Source organism: Salminus brasiliensis, chromosome 21 (assembly GCF_030463535.1).
Source record: "Salminus brasiliensis chromosome 21, fSalBra1.hap2, whole genome shotgun sequence".
Lineage (NCBI taxonomy): Eukaryota > Metazoa > Chordata > Actinopteri > Characiformes > Bryconidae > Salminus > Salminus brasiliensis.
In genome coordinates, this window is record NC_132898.1 from 31537237 (window position 1) to 31558791 (window position 21555).

Below are 21555 nucleotides of genomic sequence, written 5' to 3' on the forward strand. Positions count from 1 at the left end.
GTGTGTGTGTATGTATGTGTGTGCATACGAGACATAGAGAAAGAGAGAGAGAGGGTCTGTCTTTTCTCCACTGCCTGTTTCCCCTGCCGCTCTTTTTGTGTGTGCTGATAAGGCTGGGGTCTGGGGGAAGCTGAAGGGCTGAACACAGTGCCCACTCTGCACACAGACCCTGTTTGTTAGTGTGTGAGTTGCAGAAGGTCCGGCTGAAGGAGGCCGAGTGAGGGCCCACACTCAAATAAACCAGGCTCAGAGGCCCTCAATATAGAAACCTCCTCAATACAGTGAACTACGTGTGGTCGAGTCACTCTACGAAACGAGTGCCAGTCGTGTCCGCAATGTTTGACGAGATGCATTAAGCATTCAAAAATGTGCAGAAGTTGCAAAAATGTCCTATATTGCACATGTCCCCCTGCTTACATAAGCTGCACTGTGAGGACAAAAGTATTGGGACACCTGCTCTTTAATCGTTTCTTCTGAAATCAAGGGTATTACAAAAGTTTAACCTGCTTTTGTTGGAGTAACTGGCTACTGTCAAGGGAAGAAAGCTGGAGACAGATGGTTGGAGCATTGCAGTGAGGATTTGATTGCATTCAGTGACAAGCATGTTAGGGTGGTCAGAGAACCAAAATTATTCCAGAGAACACAATTCTTCACAATTCTTCTTCCACCGCTACCCCTCTACTAGCATGGTGCCAACAGGTTCATGATGTGTATTATCTGCTCCAGAGAGTCCTATTCTATTGGCAGTGCGTCTCTACAGGGACTAGGCAAGCTGTATGTGAGTGTACATTTGCAATGTCAGCAATGGATGCATCTGAAAGTAGCTGAATGCATTAATTAGAAGGGGTGTCCACAAACATTTGGACATGTGGTGTGTGTAGATTTCATCCAAAATTAGACAAATTAGACTTTTTTCTTTACACCATTAATGCAAAGAATAATGATTTTAAAAAATTTGACTGGCATGTGTCATCGCATCTGTGCATCTCTACTGGTTAACCTGGTCGACCAGTTTAGTGATGCTGGTCATGCTGATCAACAAGCATGGTCACATGTGATCAGATTGGTAGACTAGCTTGGTCAGGCTGACCAACAAAAGCATGATCGACTCTTTCAGAAGAAACAATGAATGAGCAGGTGTCCCAATACTTTTGTCCATATTTGTGTTGGTCTGAGCTTCCCTCTGTAGGACGAAATTTCAGTTAGAAACCATAAACGGAATCAGATGGCCTCACACACACACACACACCCACACACCCACACACAGACACATACTGCTGATCAACAAGCATGGTCAGACATAGAAAAAGACGACTAGCATGCTAGCAAACTTTTTTCCTACCACAGATGATTCCAGCCTGATGAAACTGGACATGGCAGTGATGGAAGGAGGTGTGGGGCGCTGACCTACCTGCAGTGTGGAAATTGAACCAAGCAAAATGACCCAATAGGCTCGACCTGGCATGGAAGAAAAAACAAATAGAGCTTAGCATGTGTGTGTGTGTGTGTGTGTGTGTGTGTGTGTGTGCTAAAGATCATCACTGTCCATTTCACCGGCTCCACTAATCTCCTTAAAGGCAGAAATTGGTTTAGTGGGCTGTATCTGTTGCATATTTAAGCGGTTTCATTCGGGCTGTTTCCAAAGCAGTGGTGGGCCTTTGTTTTTGTGGTGTGTGTGTGTGTGTGTGTGTGTGTGACATGTGGCAGTTCCACAGACTAGCAGGTGAGGCGGGTGAGCTTGAATGGTGTAAGATAAGGCCCTTCTCTTTTCTTGGTCAGATGGACTCTCATTATTTAGCGCTGCCACTCATTAACACAAACCCGAATTAGCATGTGTGCTAATGCCTGTTATTGTCCTCCTCCTCCTCTTCCTCTCTTCTCCTTCTTCTCCAGCCCAGCCTCCTCCTCCTCCTCCTCCTCCTCCACCCTTCACTGACTCCCTTCTTTCTTCTGTCTTTATTTTCTCCCTCTTTTTCTCTCTGTCTCTCGCAGGTTAATCTTAGAGCGCTCTGCAAAACAGCCCATTGAAGGCAGGATGCAGCCGAGAGAGGGTAAGAATAGGGGGAGAAACAGGGCCGTAGAAACACAAAGCATTTTCATAAGCGCCCCCCAACACCCCACATACCCAACACCCCCCCCCCTCTCTCTCTCTCTCTATTTTTCTCTTTCTCTCTTTCACACTCTCTCTCTCTCTCTCCCCCATGTGCTAAAGATTTATAAAGCCATCCATTCAAATCAGTCACTTTTATTATTTCTACTCAGAGGAAGGCCATCTCAAACATGCTTTTTAATGAGTCATAGGGGAAAGGTGCTATGAATTATTAATGCTCAATCACCATCCTCTAAACGAATTAACAATGGCTGTGTTGTCATCATCCGCCAATTTCTAAATATTTCCTCCATCTTCCATGCCCAACACAAAAAGTGCCGTCTTAACCACATTCAGCCGTTTCAGTAATATGATGATTTCAGCCAGCCTCTACACTCTCTCTCTCTCTCTCTTTCTCTCTCAGTGCTAACATTGGACACCTCTCTCACTCTTTCTCAAGCACACTCTTTTCGCTAGGACAGTTGTTCCCCGTCCCAGTCCAGGAGTGATTCTAGTTGCGGGACAATTTGGTGCAGTTTTGGCATACTACACTATATAATAGCCAAAGCGATTCACCTTATTTGGCCACGCCCATTTGCAAAAATTAGTTTCGCTCATTTTATATAAGACGCTTTGTCGTGGTATCGTATTTGTCTAAAGCAGGCTACTGCTAAAGGACACTTGATGATCATATAGTAACTAGCTAAGCTAACCCAACCTTTCAACAGGCTGTTTAACACTATTCAGAGCTACCTAGAGCCTCACAGAGAGATGGGAGTGTTGAGGAGCACCATAGAAGTTAGACCCACCATCTTTCAAAGAAGAGGACCTGCATCTGTGATTATAGGAACTACATTTAAAACATCCACCCAAACAACCAGACGCCTGCTCTTACCGTTTTTTTATGACGCTCAGCTATGACCGGAGCGTCATAGCTAAGCTATTTTCTCTGGGTAAGGATGTTCTGATGATGATTCCACCTCCACAAACTGGTGGGAGCAGACGTATTGACGCTTGGGTGGATGTTTTCTATTGAAGTTATCTAGACACACTGTCAAAAAAGAATAAGATCCTTGAAGAACTTTGAAGTTTGAAACTGTGGAGGAACCTGTTAAGGTGCTGTGAGGAACCTTCAAGGAACCTTTTCCCTCTAAAAACCCTTTCTTGAAGGTTCCTCAAAGAGGTTCCTCCACAGTTTTAAATTGAAGAACCTCCCACAATTCCTTAAGGATCTTATTACTGCTGCTACGTACTACTTCTAACAGTGCACAGTGACCCGAGGTAGAGTGAGGCATTCAACCCCAAAACACTGCACCAACTGTTAAGCATGGTGGTGGTAGCATCATGCTGGTACATTGCACAAAGTGAAGACCACAGCTACTGGCCACATTTAAACAACTGCAGTATTTTTTCAGAGTACAGTTCGAATTAAAGTAAGTCAAATTTTACTTTATACTTTAAAACATATTTAAAAGTAATAAAAACTAAAAAGTTGAAATTGAATTTGTTGGTTGAATATTTTAAATGGGCAGTTCCACCAATTCCGAAATTGCAGGGCCAGATTAAAACCCTTTAGTACCCCTGAGTTATGGAGCTCTTCAGCTATCCATAAACATATCCTATTACCACACTACCGCAGGCTTGAGAATTGGAGATGGACTAATCAGTTGGGTGAATAGATTAAAAACATATACAAATATTTTTCCTACTTTTTCTGAGAACCTTTTTGGTGCCCCTGGACATTGGGTACCCCTGGCCACCCATATGGTAGATCTGGCCACGCGTAATTCCATCATAGTGTAACTAAAAGAATCCCCCCAGTCAAACCGTCATATTCACAGGCTAACAGAAGCCCTGCCCTCTCCCTCATTTTCAAAGATGAGCAATGGAACAAGTTCATCATGTTGTCAGATTTGGGTGCTGGGAGAATTAGGGAGGCCTTAGTGGATTGGCCCCTGTGCTTCAGATGCCAGCAGAGAGCAGAGCCCCCCTCAGTCAGAGCAGCTGGCTTTACTGAGCAAATTGCTCTTGCTTGCCTGAGGGGTCTTTCTCTATTGAGTGGCCCAGGCCAGGGTCAAGAATCTTCTCTCAGCTCTGTCAGAATGTATCTTCACCCTATAGACGCCCACTCTACCACAACTTCTCACATGGGGGGGCAATGTGACGTAGTTTTAGCATCATCCCCTTTAATTCTATTTATATTCCAAGTGCTATGATTACAGATTGAGGACTAGGGGGGTAAAAAAGGGAGGCTATATAAGATATATATATATATATATATATATATATATATATATATATATATATATATTTAAGTGGAGCTCTAATGTGTCTTTCATTAACCACTGGACTTTATTTCAATTGTCAGAATCCACAAAAAAAGAACCCCCTCAACAAGCTAATTCAATAATTAGTACCAGAACCAGTACCAGTTAAAACCCCAAGTAGCAATCACTTATAAGCAATATGAATAAAAACATAAATGTCTTAGTTTGTAATTTTTATTATTATTATTTCTTCTTCTTCTTCTTCTTCTTCTTCTTATTATTATTATTATTTCTTTTTTATGTGGTTTCTGTTTTTTTGTTAGTTTTTCCATATTTGTCTGTATATCTACACCCCCTACCTTTTGTTTTTTACCTATTCACTTGTTTATCCTTTATATATGGACATAATTTCAGTTATTTCTGTAAATAAAAAAAAGTCAGGGCAGGGTGGTGGTGGGCCAAAAAAATAAAATAAAATAAAAATAAATACATATATATGTATATATTTAAAGATTGGTGTCAGACAGTGGTTCACTTTGTGTTGTGTTTAAATACTGACCACTAGATGGCAGTGTTGAACGCTGTCTTCAGATCCCTTTGATGATTGGATAAAAAGTCAACTTTTCTTTTACTTAAGAAAACACTATATCGTCGCTGTCCGAAATGGTAACTATGGCAGTATAGAGCATTTCTATTGGTCCATTCATCCAGAATTATTTACTGAGTGTACAGAAGCATCTCCAGGGTTCAAACAATGATGGAAACAGTTTAACAATATCCACACCCATTCACTCACACACTTACATCTATGGGCAATTTAGCCTAGCCGATTCACCCTCCATGTGTGTTTTTTGGGGGGGTTGGAGGAAACTGGCCAGTGGGAGACCAGAGCAAGGACTAAAACCAAAACACATGCCTGGATTTTTCATATTTTAGTGACATATCTGATAATAAATTAATTCATCTCTAAACATAAACATAATAAATTCTATGATTTAATATCAATTTTATGTGATTTAAAATATTAAGTAAACAATTGGTGGAAACAATATAACAATATCGTAATATCGTCTTACTGCAGTATCACAGTTTATCACGGTATATTGAATCGTAGCCCCAGTATCGTGATACATGTGTGATCTTGCCAATATACAGCCCTACTACATCTGAACCCTCTCTCTCTCGAACCTGTTGGAGCTGACAGGCACCCTTCAGCACACCCAGAACAGCTTGTCAGGACTCCACCCCTACCTTCACCCCCCCATGTTAACCCTAAACGGGACTGTCTCTCCTCCCCTTTAATTGTGATTTGTTGTTTGTGGCTCGCAGGGTGGAGAGGGGCTGTGTGGTTAGGGGAAAGGCCGGACTCGAGGAAGGGGAGGGGCGGCCTGGGCCAGCGGACCGTAGCGTCGCCACTGTGCTGCGCGCTTATTGTAGCGAAGTAAAGCAGATGAGAGCTGACCATGTGGAATGCATAAAGCGGGGCGGCGGGCCAACAACAGCAGGCATCTTCTTTCGGGCCCTTCTGCTCCCTCTCTTTTAATCGCCCTGCTCTCCTCCTACCCTACACCCCCCCCCCCTTTTCTCTCTCTCTCTCTCTGCTTCCTCCCTTCTTTCTTTCCGATAACGGCAAGCGATTGCGCTTAACCTCGGACAGCTCAGCAAATTAATTAATCAACCGCCGCATTCTGTGCCTCTTGTATTAAAATGGCCCCAGTGACCTATGAGGCTTTGTCGCGGCAGAACAGCATTTACTGTCCCAAACACACACTTACACACACAGAGCCACCCACACACTGACCAGTTCTGTTCATACGGGATTAGGGGGGAAGAAACAGTCGGCCTTAAAGTCAGTAGGCCTTACAGCCAGCCTCAGACTCAATCAATAATGTGCTGGAAGTAGGTTCCACCTGTTCTCCCTGCTTGCCGGGTCAGGATGCAGATCCGATGTTGGGTTTTAAAGTTTTGATATCGGTTCTGATTCTTTAGAGAGTAAATAGAGGAAAGGCTGCTAATAAGCCCACCAAGGACAAGTCATGTCCTTCATTCATTCAGGGTCCTGGTCAGGGTCACGGTGGGTCCAGAGTGGGCCCTACCTAGAATCACTAGGCAGGAATATCCTCTGAACAGGGCGCCAGTCCATTGTAGAGTACCACACACACACCTGTTCACTCACACACTCACATCTATGGGCAATTTAGCCTGGCTGATTCACCCTCCATGTGTGTTTTTTTGGGAGGTTGGAGGAAACTGGACACTGGGAGACCAGAATAAGGATCAAAATCCAGCCTGGATGTTTCATATTTTAATGACAATTATATTATTTAATATGAATTTTATGTGATTTAAAATATGAAATAACAGAAAGATTAAATGGCTGGACTGGGCTAAAATTGGCTTTGTGTACCTTTTAATTCTCACTGTTTATGTTTTTTTTTTACTCAGAAAAAATATATATTAATTTTAATAATTGTAAACTTTTCAGAAGAGTTGATAACAAGCCCAGAACTCCCTGAACCCTAGGTTTTATCCTCATGCAGAGAAACTACTGTGAATTTATTTGTAACAGTCTGATTTAGCATATCTTGTGGCGTCCCACTGGGTTCTATTTTAGGGCCTATAAAACTGATGTAAATTGTTTTTTAATTTTGCTTTTTAATTAAACAATCATTCATTCATCCTCTGATCCTAATCTTTAAGCTTGGGCTGTTCCCTCCACTAGCTCACTAATTGTAGCAAAAATATTCGATAGTAGTTAATATTAATATTCAGAATAAATATTATTATTATTAAAGTCCAGGATTGAAGAGGTGATACCATTGCCACGTCGTCCACTCACTCAGTATCATAAAGCAAGGCGCATTATCTCATTTCTCCGTGCCTTTTATTTGGAAATCTGTGAATGTTGAATGTTCTGCTGTAATGTTATTTATCAGAGGCCTGGAAGAGAGTTCAGCTCGTTCCTGCACCTCAGTGACATCATGGAGCATTCTTCCAGAGTGATTCAGCGGAGGGGACGGAGCAGTCTGCTGTGATACATGCCATTCACCGAATCTGTCCGGCCTTCTCAACCCAGCGCACATATGGTGACTAATGCTCCAATGAGAGAGTCTGGATTTTTAACCCTGTCTTACCCTATGGATGGTTGGCGATACGTTCAGAGACCCCTTTAGCTCCAACAACCGTCCCAAGCTCAAGCTGTTCAAAAGAATTAAACAAAATTACAGCAGTTTGTGCATAAGAATACACACCTGGATAATAAACACAGGGTTCTCAATGGGTTAAAGGGTCCATCATGATTCTGAGTGCTGATACTAATGTGCTGGACATAGGGGTGTCTGATCGGTTCTGATTCTTTAGAGAGTAAATAGAGGAAAGGCCACTAATAAGCCCTCCTAGGTCTTGTCCTTCATTTATTCATCTACTTATCCACTTCTTCCTGGTCAGGGTCACGGTGGGTCCAGGGTGGACCCTACCTGGAATCACTGCAGCATGGAATATTAATATGGCAGATATTTATTGTTTATAGTTGTTAAACCATTAGAGATCTGTTTTTTGCTACCAGTAATACCACACATATTGTCACTGTCACAGAAAAACCTTGTATCTCCAAAACAACAACTTTGCAATGGAAGCAATTGTCAATTTTTTGGTCAAATTATTAATCCACCCGGGCGTAGCTTCCCCCCGATTGTGCTCTCTTAGATTGCGGCTGCTGATGGCGGTGGCAAGTGGCAAGGCCCAGGAACTGAACTCGCGACTCCCGGGCATAGTGGCAGCACATTAGACCGCTGAGCAAAACCTTTTCAACTTTCAATGGAAGTCAGTGGAAAATGATTTGATTCCGAGTCATTTCGGAGCATTTCTATTGGTCCGGTGTTGATGCAATGTAAAAAAAAATCTGGGCAGGAATATCCTCTGAACAGGGCGCCAGTCAGTCCATTGTCTTCACTCACACAAGATCACCAAAGAAGAACCACCTTTGGCCTCACAGCCAGCCTCAAAACCAATAATGTGCTGGACGTAGGGGTGTAACCATACACCTGTTCTTGGGCTTGTCAGGTCAGGATCAGATCTGATCGGTTCTGATTCTTCAGAGAGTAAATAAAGGAAAGGCAGCTAATAAGCCCTCCTAGATTCATTCATCTACTTCTCCACTTCATCCTGGTCCGGGTCACGGTGGGTCCATTGGGCAGGAATATCCTCTGCACTTGATAATGCAAGGGATCCTTACCATTCTAAAGGTTCCCCACACATCTCTCAAACATCTCTATTCCAGGCTTGGTTCTTATGGAAGCAAATGTGGTTCTTCTATGATGTTGCTCTGAAGAACCGCTTGAAGAGCCTTTACTTTGAAGCGTGTGTCATAGGCCTAGCGTTTGTCCTCTTTTTTGAAAACGAAAGGTTTTCGTTTTCTGCTCCGGTCTTTCTTTGCCTCCCTCTCTCTCTCGTCCCCCTTTCAGAGGGAAGCTACCAGAGCCTTTGGTGTTTAAGTATCCAGTGGAGCGCTGACATCAGCAGCTCATAAACGCTCAGTAATGGCAAAAGACGAGATGAAATGGCTGTTTATGAGGAAAGCAAGCTAAACATTATAAATAGCACGAGCTGGTTACGTGATACAGGGAGAGAGAGAGAAAGAGAGAGAGAAAGGGTAGCACTGACCTGCAGGAGGAAGGCGGTGGGGAACCGGAGGGCACTGGAGGGCACAGTGGGCCGAGGTGGCCTCATAAACAGCACCACGCCACCACTGAAAAACAAATAAATCCACACAGACAAACAGAACCGCTTTTAACAGACATGAGACAACAAGCGCAGGCTCTGGGGATTTTCTTCATGTAAACAACAGCTCATTACAGCTCGCGCGAGAGGAAAAGTGCTGTTTCATGTGGCGCGATTAGTTCATGGAAAAGCGGTAGAGGGCCGGTGCGATTCCAGCAGAACGGCTACCGTCTGATGATGCCTCTCATGCGTCACTTCATGGCTGTGTTCTTTCTGCCATAATGATAAGGAGTTTTACAGGACCCACACTCTCAGAGGAAGGGTACATCTTCAGAGCCTCCAGTTAGGAAACATGAACATATGGACAAAAGTTTTGGGACACATCTTTTAAAACTGAATTCAGGTGTTTCATTCAGTCCCACAGCCACAGGTGTGTAAAATCAAGCCTCTAGTCCTGCAGTCTGCCTTTCTTCCACACATCAGTGAAAGAACGGGAGGTTCTGAAGAGCTCACTGAACTCCAGCGTGGTTCTGTATGTAATAGGAGACACCGCTGCACCAACAACAACAAGTCAGCTGGAGAAATTTAGACCTTCCCTCCTAGATCCTTAGACCTTCCCTCCATCATCTGTGAGTGGTGTTATTATTATTGAACAGTGGAAGAGTTTAGGAGGAACAGCTCACAGAGAGCAGCTTAGACCATGTAAAGTTACAGAGCGGGGTCAGGGCCGAGTGCTGAGCTCAGAGCAGAGTGCAGAAAAGCCTCCAACTGACTCAATAACTGCAGCAGAGCTCCAGACCTGCTGCTGCTGCTGGTAGAGCTCAGAGCAAAGGAAGACCAGCTCCATAATACTGAACCTCCAAAAGATGTGATGGAGATACAAGCTGTGTGGGAAAGGTGTAAATCCAATTTTATACATTTTATATAATATTCTTTTACTTTTTTATTATTATTATTAAATATATATATATATATATATAGAGAGAGAGAGAGAGAGAGATAGATAGATAGATAGATAGATAGATAGATAGATATATCATCACAAGGCAGCCAACACACTCTGAGGAAAGCTCCTGGTCCCCAGCTCCACTACACTAGCTAATAGGCACTAGTGCCAGCCAACATCGCTTAACAGTGATAAGGGGAGAGAGCGCCATCTACCCACCTAGAGAGAGCACGAATATTCTGGTAATACCAAATAACCCACCCGTTCGTAGCTTCCCCTAGCACTAGCAATGCTCCAGCTGACACATCCCCAGCTCCATCACACCAGCTAAAAGATGCCTGTGCGGACCAACGTCGCCAAAAGCTCCATCTACCCACCCGGAGAGAGCATGGCCAGTTGTGCTCTCTCTGATTCCGGCTGCTGATGGCAAAGCTGAAGCTGGGGCTTCAGTACAATCCACACTCGTCTAAACTCATCCGTCTAAAAAAAATGAGGAGAACTGGGACTCCCATTATACGGAATGTGTTTTTTTGGTAGCGCTGCAGAGACACACTGCATTATTCATGTGTGATTGTGGCACTTACAAAGCACTGTCTTATTTACCCAAAGCACAAACAGTGAATATTATGTAAAAGCTGAAAATGGTGTGTCAGTGTGTCAGTGCGAGCGCCCGAGAGAGAGAGAGAGGGAGGAAAAGATGAGATAGGTGTTGAATATGTATTATTCACAGTATCAACATGTTAGTTGTCAGCGGGCATTATGCGGCGGCGTGTGTGTTTGTCTGTGGCGTGTGTGTAAGCTTCATTGAGCTGTATTGATATTCAGATGCTTATCGTGGCGGGGCCCCATACAGGTGACTTTAATGTGCTGTTCTGATAAGTCGCGTGGAGAAGCCTGTGAGGCATGTAAACGCCTGTCAGCCACGCTCCATCTCTGATCCGGCCTGTCAGAGCACAATTGAGTTAGCATACAGCGCGCCATCACTCCGCGCTTATCTGATCCAGGAGGCTGTGTACACAAATGGGGCCACAATCCCTGCACCTTCACCTCCCATCCCACCGCACTGTGGACAGGAATGGAGCAGCATGGAATATTAATATGGCTGATTAATACAGATATTTATTGTTTTTAGTTGTTAAACCATTAGAGATCTGTGTTTTGCTACCAGTAATACCACACATATTGCCACTGTCACGCAAAAACCTTGTACCTCCAAAACAACATCTTTGCAATAGAAGGAATTGTCCATTTTTTGGTCAAATTATTAATCCACCCGGGCGTAGCTCCCCCTAGCCTTCTGTGCTCTCTCAGATTGCGGCTGCTGGGCATAGTGGCAGCGCATTAGACCGCTGAGCAAAACCTTCTCAACTTTCAATGGAAGTCAATGGAAAATGATTTGATTCGGAGTCATTTTGGAGCATTTCTATTGGTCCGGTGTTGATGCAGTGTAAAAAAAACTTAAAACAGATTAACATTATGTCAAAGATTGAGAACGTTTTTGACTGAGAGCCGTGATACATCATATGGACAAAAGTATTGGGACACAATACTTCCTATACCTAAATAGCGGAGGTTAGGTTAGGCTGGTTGATGGCCATTTTTGTACTTTGACTGCCAAGATGTTGACAAGATGTCATTCTGCGCAGTGGCTGCCTGAATTGCAGGTATGAGGAGGGTAGTCAGTGGAAGAGAGGCGGAGGAGGGGGGCTCTGTGTGTGTTACTGTGATAAATGCCTATCAGGCATCCTCGCCTGATACCTGGCCACTCTTGACAGCTCTATCTGTGCTCAGCTTAACGCAGGCAGCAGTGGTGCCGATGCATCAGAGCCCATATCTGCCACACCATGGGACGACGAACAGACAATAGCAAACAGCCTGGCCTTCTCTCTCTCTTTCTTTCTCTCTCTCTCTCTCTCTCACACATCTTTATGGCCCTCAGTTGAAAGTCCACATGCATTCAGCAACAATACAACCACAAATAAACTAGATTTTTCATTATATACATATTCTAATGTGAGTCAGCTATTATTTTAAAGTGCACATGCCTGGAAAGTACATGGGAATGCCTATGAAGTGAATATGAGATAATATTGAAGGTTTATAGTAAATTTGATACAAATCTAAATGTAAGAAATGTCACTGATCCACTCCTTAGTCTCTTCTGAGGGTCTCTTGTTTGTCATAATTAATGTTAATCACCGTCAGTGGTCAAAACTAGGCATTTGGATCCATCACATCAGAGTAAAGTGGGTGGAAAGGGACACAGCCACACGTAAAGACTCATCGCAGTTATTATAAAGAGTGGACATTGGAAATCTGCAGTTATTGTAAAGAGTGGACATTAGAAATTCACAGTTATTATAAAGAGTGGACATTAGAAATTCACAATGATTGTAAAGAGTGGACATTAGAAATTCACAGTTATTATAAAGAGTGGACATTAGAAATTCACAATGATTGTAAAGAGTGGACATTAGAAATGTACAGTTATTGTAAAGAGTGGACATTAGAAATTCTCAATTATTACAAAGAGTGGACATTAGAAATCTGCAGTTATTGTAAAGAGTGGACATTGGATATTCACAGTAATTGTAAAGAGTGGACATTAGAAATTCACAGTTATTGTAAAGAGTGGACATTAGAAATTCACAGTTATTGTAAAGAGTGGACATTAGAAATTCACAGTGACTGTAAAGAGTGGACATTAGAAATTCACAGTTATTGTAAAGAGTAGGCCAAGAATTCCACATTTATTTTAAACAGTAGACATTAGAAATTCACAGTCACTATAAATAACAAGCTTTTGAAATAACACAATATCACAATTATCGTTAAGAGTAGGCTCTAGAAATTCACAAATATTGTAAAGAAGAGGCCTTAGAAATTCACAATCAATTTAATCTGAAGTTAATGAATCCACCTAATGCATCGTATTCAGCGAAAGCCTATATAATCTTGCTGTATGTACCTTTGTAGGTAAAGCGGTCGAGAGCCGTGGCTTTGGTGCAAGGACAGCTTGGTGAAAGTGCCGAAATGAATGCCACTCAAATCCCCCCCCGCCTCCTACAACAAGACACACTTCTCCATTTAATTAAATACTTTTGCTCCGCCCAAGCTCGCTAAATATTCCAGTGTGTGGAGAAGGAATGGCATGTTTGTATCGAGAGGTACAATTAGTATTTTTCAAATGCATTTTTTTGCTGACTGAAAGGCCTGTCGCAGCCACGCAGATGTAAAAGTACAAGGACACCCGTGAATAGCTCACCGGAGCACTGACTGGAGCCCATTTAGCGTCTGTGATTTCCAGCGGACTGCCAAACCGCATTGTTACAGACACCTTGCGCATACCTCGCACTCTTGTAATTGCTGGGTGTCTGGGTCCTCCCAGCCAGTTCATTAAGGGAGTAAATATTTCCGCTCGAGCCGAGCTAAAGCGCTGGAGGCCGGCCAGGGCCCGAACCCGCAACTTAAACAACTATTACCCTTCCGCCGCCCTGCCAAAGTCTACCAGGCCGTTTGGCCAACAGCAACTCTCAGAAGTGGATGTTGGACGATCCGCTCTGCAGGTATGCCGGCCAGGCGGCAACAGAGGCTTCTCTGTGCGCGGTGGACAATGTGGCTAACTCTAATGAAAACGTACAGGCTTGCTGGAGTTGCATGGGGGTGAAAGTGGCTGAAAGGAGAGCCGCAGACGGATCAGAGGGCTAGCGGGACCCCCGCGGGAACGAGCTGCCTCTGCGAGTATGAAGGAAAAAAATCCGAAATGAAGAATTCAGGAGTAAACGGGAAACCGCTTTATTCAGCTTTGATTAAATGGAAGTTTTGTTCAGCCTCTGTCCAGATGTTGAGTCTACGTATTTTATTTTTACATTCTTGGCACCGTTCCCATATATATTTTGGATACGGCAGGGAGTATATAATATCAGTGGAAAATGATGTGGTCTGGTACCTTTTAAATAACATTTCCGCCTCTTTTTTTTTTCTTTTTTTTTTTGCCGTGTGCTGCTTTCTTGTTTTTCTTTCCACGTTTTTATTTTATTTTGGAACAGGGGTTCGCGAGGTACTGTTTGGAAATGTGCTGAGGGGAGTGAGGTTGAGGGAGCTTGGGGGATCAAGACCGAATTCCCTAACTTCCCACCTCCCCCCGAAAAGCACAGACTACCTATTTAACCCCCTCCTGTAAAAATACAGCAGATAACGAGGAGGAAGTTGGGGGTCCTAGATTGAAGAGGGTCAAACGGTCATGCTCAAGGCTGAGCGCTCAAGGTGGCTAGTGGCTCATGTGTCCAGGCTTGACACAAGCTAGAAGAACTAGGCCTCGTATTTCAGAGTGTGATTCGCTGGGCTTGGCAGAACGGGGGATTACAGGGGAAGGATTTCTGAGCTCTTTTTTTTCCTTCTGCATTTTTGATTTATTTTTGGGCAAATATGAGGCGAAGGCGAGTAAACGGGACTGAGGAAAACGTTAATTGAGTCTTTATTGCTGAGTATGCCTGAGGGACGTGGAGTAAAACTTAAAGCCTGAAGGCTGGGCCCTCTCAAAGTTTGCACACACCTCACTGCTGAGAGCAGAGTGTGTAAAAAGGCTTATACAGTGAGGCTAGAGCTGTAATTAACTATTTCTACAATCAATTAACTCACCAACAATTAATCGATTAAGTGACCAATTCCACTGGCCTCACCATCATTCAGTCAGTCCTTTCTTTTATAGGACCGCTGAAATACGCTCTTAAAAATAAAGGAGCTATGACGGTTTCTTTGAGCCATGCCATAGAAGGTCAATGTTTTTGTTCCGTAAGGAACTACATCCACCCATCCATCCATCTTCTTATCTGCTTCTTCTTGGTCAGGGTCCAGGAAGGTCAGAAGCCCACACAGAATCATTGGGCACAAGGCAAAAAGTCCATCACAGGGTACCACATCCACTGTAAACTGTAAACTGTAAAAGAAGCATTAAAACCTCTAAAGAACCTTTTCATCATTTTTTAAATTAATTAATTTATTAATTTATTTATTTATTACCCAGTTTTTCTCCCCATTTGTAGATTGCCAGTTACCCAACTTACTCATTAGGGCTCTCTCCAGCACATGTAATGCTCTCAACACTGGGAGGGTGAGGACTGGCACATGCACCACTGGCACCAGCCACCACCACTATCTTTTCGAACTGCCAATACAATACAACGTCACCCGGCATCCAGCATGCTCAAAGGAAAGCACCGGGTACCCAGCTCTGGCCAGCAGGGCCCGTGCCTGACCTTAAGTGATGTGGTGAGAGAGAGAGAGAGAGAGAGAGAGAGAGAGAGACATCTACCCACCCGTAGAGAGAATGGCTCATTGTGCTCTCTCAGGCTCCGGCTGCTGATGGTAGGCAGCTTGACCCAGGATTCGAACCAGCGATCCTCATAGTGGCCTCACTGGACCACTTAGAGCCCCATGAACTCTAGATTTTGAACTGGTTCCATTCAGGAACCTTGGTGCTATCCAGTGAACCAGCCTGTGATTGAACCAGTTTGATTAGTGTCACCAATGCTGCCTATTTTTTGTGGACATGTGCCAAATGGTCCAAAATGTGGTGTGCCTGTTCCCTGTTGGTCGAAAAGGGCTCTGTGTGTCCTTCATCTCTGGTAGGTTCAGGTTGACCAATAGCTGAAAGGACAACAACATACTACAGAAGCTTTGGACTTAAATAATGTTGAGTAAAAAAAGAAGCTAAGACGTTTTGTAGGAGTGGAGTTGGGGAAGCCTGAAGCCCCTCCTCCCAAATCTAACATCCAATAAATTCCACCTCTACCTTCTATCTACCCTACCATCTATCACACCTGGCTCCACATATGCTGAGCCATCATAAGCTGAAGGCATGGTCCGAACTAGCAACCCAGACTCGGCCTCCGAAATACAAGCTTAGGATTCTTCTAATGTGATGTTGCATGATTGTGGCCCTTCTAGGTGTCTAGATGAAGTCTAGAGACCTATAGACGCTGCTATGGAAGCAGCCACAGCTGGATGGAGGGAGGTCTGTCAAAGGGTTTTACAGAAGCAAGGTATTTAGGGATATTTCAATGGGTTTGGTGCCCTTTGCTAAGTGGCACCCTGCTCTCCTATATCTGAGAAACCTCAGAAGACAGCGATGTAACTTCGAGATCCTTTAAATATGGTCGACTCTGACCGACTCTGACCTGACTTCTGCTGACAATCTTCTCAACGATGTCTGTTTGAAAGCAATGGGAGCCATCAGACACAGTCAGATCCACTCTACTTAAAGTTCCCTGTCACCGACTTGACTCCACGGTTGAGGAAGAGGGCAATGTTCCATAGTCCACTCAGCCACCAGCTGCCGGCCTGGTCTCCAGCTTCAGTCCTCAGCTCTGTTGGATCCTGGAAGCCCTGTAAGCTTTGGCCAGAAGTCTCCAAGGGGCAGGAGGCTACGGCAGCTAAGTGAGCTCGAAGAGTTGGCCTTGGCCTCCACAGGTGGCTAAAAAGTAAAAAGTCTTACGGCCTGACGTGAGAATGAAACAAGGCGGCGATGCTGAAAGACGTGCGGATCGGATTGCACCGGGTGATGAAAGTAAACAACTAACTGCCTCCACAGCCGCCTGCGCATGGGGGGCTTCTCAGAATGAGTGACGACTTACAAATGATGTGCTGGAGATAAATGTTGGGGAGCACAGCATTGAGAAATACATGATCTAAGATCACATAACTTGGAATCTTCAAAATATCTCCACCACCTTCAGTGACCAACCATCTGTTTAGCTTTTTTTCTCCCCCCTTTTTCGAGCAGATTGAGGCAGACGGCAGCAAAGGAGGGGAAATCGGGGGGACTGGAGACAGCTGCTTGAAGCTGAGTTAGCAATAAACACCTGAAACACAGCTCTCAACTTTCTTTTATTTGGAGCGCTAATGGAAGGCCTTTGCCAGGAGTGGGACTCCCCTGTGCATTTGCGTTTGTTGAAAGAGTGTCTGTGCCTGCCACTCCAATTAAAAAAGAATCTGCAACCAGAGAGAGAGAGGGGGGGAGAGAGAGAGAGAGAGAGAGAGAGAGAGAGAGAGAGAGAACATGCAACAGAGTGAGGAGGGGGGGTTCCAGAGGAGTAGCATCTGGATCCAAAGCTCTTTCCCAGCCAAGTCACAATTGTTTAGTCTGAAATGAGTGGAGTGTGAGGAGGGAGGGAGGGAGGCAGGGGGGAGAGTGTTGGGGGGCTTTAAACAAGTTGGAAGTAAAGGAGAGTGAGATGTAGGAAGAGTTGAGAAAAGAAGAGGAAGACTGAGGATGATGAGGATGAGTGTGAGTCTGATGGCTCATATCAATAGTGACCTGGAGGCAATCTGTTTGGATTGGCTATTTAGGGGGCCAGTTACTGCCCTGTTCAAATGCAATGCCAAATTAAACATCTGTTGAAGGCTCTGTTAACACACTCTCTCGTTCTGTGTGTATCATACACACACACACATGCGCTACACATTCTGTGCTAACAGCTAAAATCAACACATGCAGCACGTCAACAGCTCATCACACTGAGCAAATTGTCTCTCTTGCTCAAAACACTGTACTAATGTCATATCTTCTGATACACTATAAGGACAAAAGTATTGGGACACCTGCTCATTCATAGTTTCTTCTGAAATGAAGGGTATTAAAAGAAAAGAGTTGATCCTGCTTTTGTTGGAGTAACTGTCTAACTGAAGAAGAAGGCTTTCTACTAGATGTTGGTCTGAACATTGCTGTGAGGTTTTGATCACATTAAGCGATAAGAGCGTTAGTGAGGTCAGGATGTTGGATGATGATCACCATCCCACCTCATCATCCTCAACTCCTCAACTCATCCCAGCCAAAAGTACTGGATGGAGCACCGACCATCAATTCCAGGGAGCACAGTTCCGTCCACTGCTCCACAGCTCACGATACAGGGGGGCTTTATACCCCTCTAGTCCACGCCTGGCAGCATGGTGCCAATAGGTTCATGTTTATTATCTGCTCCAGAGAGTCCTATTGTTAGTAGTACTTCTGTACAGGGACTAGACAAGCTGTGTGTGTGTGAGTCCATTTGCACATATGTGTCAGCAGTAAGTGAAACTTAACAAAGTAGCTGAGTGCATTCATTACAAGGGGTGTCCACAAACTTTTGGACTTTTGGTGTTTTCGATGATACTTTCGAATAAATGTTTTAGCCTACGTGGTATGGTGTGTGCTTTAGGAGATCCTCAGGCTAGAGTGTCAAGTTTCAGACGTCAGACTAAACAGCTTCAGGTTTAAAGACATACAGAGTTTGATGCCACAGATAACAGGATACTGCTCAACAGGCCTAAGAATCTTAAAAACCCTCTCCTGGTTTCAGTCCTATTTGACCGACCAATACCAAGCAGGTCAATAAATGAATAAATGCTCTGATCATACAAAAGTGAAAAATGGTGTTCCGCAAGGGTCAGTGCTTGGTCCGTTACTATTCACTCATAATATGCTTATACAGGCCTTTTGCTGAACCTCCTTGTCAGAAGAGGCTAAGCTAAGTGGTGTCTGATAGTGAAGTGTGGCATTCATAACTCTGTTCTTTATTTAGATTATTAAAAAGACGACCATCTATTCCAACCACAACTTTTAGCAAATGCATTTATTTATTGCGTTTCTTTATTTGCAGAGTATGTAGTCGCTATCAGTCAGTGCTAGTCACTACTTCAGTGCTAGGGACCATCTCAAAATAACTGAAAGTAAAAAATGCAGTACTTTTTATTAGAGCTATTATAATTAGTTTTGGTAAGAGCTATTGTTTCTGATGTGCTGTTAAACTGGAAGCATCAGCAAATCTAGATTCAGTGCATCCAGCCATAATAACCGAATTCTTTGGGTAATTGTAGACGGCCCCTAGTTCCAAAGTGGGCAGGACGGCAAACAGGGAAGTCTTGTCTACACTGGAGGTTCATCAAAATACCCCCCAAACTATTTTTTAACCAGTGTTACAAGGCACGGTAATACTGCACGGTGGTTAGGGTGAGCTATTTGCTGCAATAGCCCCTTCGCTAGCTTTTAATTCGAAAAAATAGCCGCACTAAATTACGCCTAATTACATCCCCTTGTTTAGATGTACGGCACTATTTCAGAAACGTCTAAACAATGCTTCACTCAGGCTCACTGATAGGAAACCGTGGGACTGTCTGAATGAGAGGAGTGTACGCCTGTGTGTGCGAGTCTGCCTGGGAGGCATTTTGCGGTCTCTCCGCACAGCAGCAGGCCGAGCCTGTGGAACGCGGGGGTCAAGAGCATCTGACCTTCCCCAGAGGCCGGCAGTCTGGGTCAGAGACCATGGTCATATCCGCCCCAAACAAGCCACTCATAAACACCTCGCACACACATAGAGATGGGCACATGTTGTGTGTTTGGGATTTGATTGATTGAATGCATGGGTTTGTGTGTGTGTTTTGCTGCAAGTGTAAGAGTTGGGGGTGGATGGGTGATATGTGTGTGTGTGTGCGTGTGTGTGTGTGCGTGCACTTTAATTGCTGCAAGCATTCCCATGCCCCTCGGTTGCAGAGGAGATAAATGCATGCTTTGTGGATGCACTGTGCAATCTTTGTGTGGGGGTTTGAGGACCAGCGGATGAAAAAGAGCTGGCAGGTATGAAGGATAAAGTGGCTCACAAAGCGATCTGCATGAAGTACGATCTGACCGCATTACACACTGGAGTGGTATGTGGCTGTATTATCGCCACGGAAATGAGAAATGCCATGCTTTGAGAAAAGAGCTTGGGTCCATTTTTTGCAGCCCAGCGCGCTCTCCACACTCTCAGCCTGACTCCTCCACCCTCCTAACTTTCCCTTTTCCTCCCCCCTTTATTTCCTTGTGGTTCTGGCTTCTGCACTGTAGATGCACTCTAACCCATGTAGACATGCATTACTGCAGTTTTGAGTAAATATATAGACATTATTTTACATCCGAGCATGAATGAAATTGACATTGACCTCCACATGCATTTCTCTCCCTTTCAGGCCTCCAGGTATGAATTGAGTACCGCAATAGTATTCAAACACATGTTCATACAGTAACTCGGCTTATTTTACATGCTGTGTGATTTGACATCCTACATTAGGACCACATTTATTGTACATTACACATTAGAGGCTGTTGGGCTCTTGGGCTGCACTAGTTGAACGTGGGTGCTGGAGACAAAGATCAGGCCTGTAGGTCTATATGGTACCATGTATGCTTTAGTAGATCCTAGGAGACAGCAGGGTGAGATGAGGGGGCAATCACTTTTTCACACAGGGCCATGTAGGTTTGGATTTTTTTCCCCATAATAATAAAAACCTTGATTTAAAACCTGCATTTTGTGTTAACTTGTGTTATCTTTGTGTAGTATTTCAATTTGTTTGATGATCTGAAACATTATAATCATTAAAATGAGATATCAGGAGGGGGGCAAACACTTTTTCACAGCACTATACATATGGTAACTTTTATTTTACATTGGAACCACATTTATTGCACATAACACATGAGATTGTTCTAGAAATGAGGCTGTTGGGCTGCACTGGTTGAATGTGGGTGCTGGAGACAAAGATCAGGCCTGTATAAAAAAAAGCCTACGGTCTGTATGGTACCATGTATGCTTTAGGAGGCGGCAGGGTGAGGTTTCAGACATCAGGGTCAACAGCTTCAGGTCTTGGGAAAATGGCTTTAGTGTAATATATTTAGCATTAATCCAGCTCCTTCAGAGAGGTTTCAATTCTAAACTGTGGAGGAACCTTATGGAAGAAAAGGGTTCCTTGAAGTTTTTTTTAAAGTACCTTAAAACACATCACAAAAAGAAACCGTTTAAAACACGATGATTTCACTGATTAATTTACAGTTATGAACCAATTTGCTTATTGTTTTTCAATTTTCATGTAGAAACAACAATTGAATGCTATGTAAAGCACCTATTTTAATCAGAACAGAGGGTGGTCTTAAAGGCACAGTGAGGAAAAACAGCCAAACAGTATTTCTAAAGAATAAACATTTAATATTAATTATTGAATGGCTTAAAATATAACACTATAGAAATGTAATTTTTTAAAACATTGATGTCATGGCAAAAAATAAAATATACACATAAAATACAGAATATTGGTTCCTTTCAAATGTAGCATATTGTCATTATTCTGCAAAAATGGTATCTCCAAATTTTCATTTTTGACATAATTTGAATCTGAAAGTGGTTCCTTATTTTGTTTAAGAATTTCATGATGAATGGACCAATAGAAATGCTCCGAAATGACGCGATGCTAACTATTGGGTACTATTGAGTACTTTTACTGTATCTTTAAGCATAGTTGTTGGAGGAGACCCAGTGTTTCAGCTATCAGGCAGCATGTTTTTACTGTCTTTGATGGACCTTGTAGAGGCAGTAGGCTCCTCAGACTTTCTGAGAATTCAGACTGAGTAAATCACATCCTGATTGTTTGATTATCCGACAAATTTGAAACATCTATGAAATCTGAATCCCTTTAGCGTTCATCACCAGTCCAGGCCAGAATATTGGTTCCTTTCAAATGTAGCA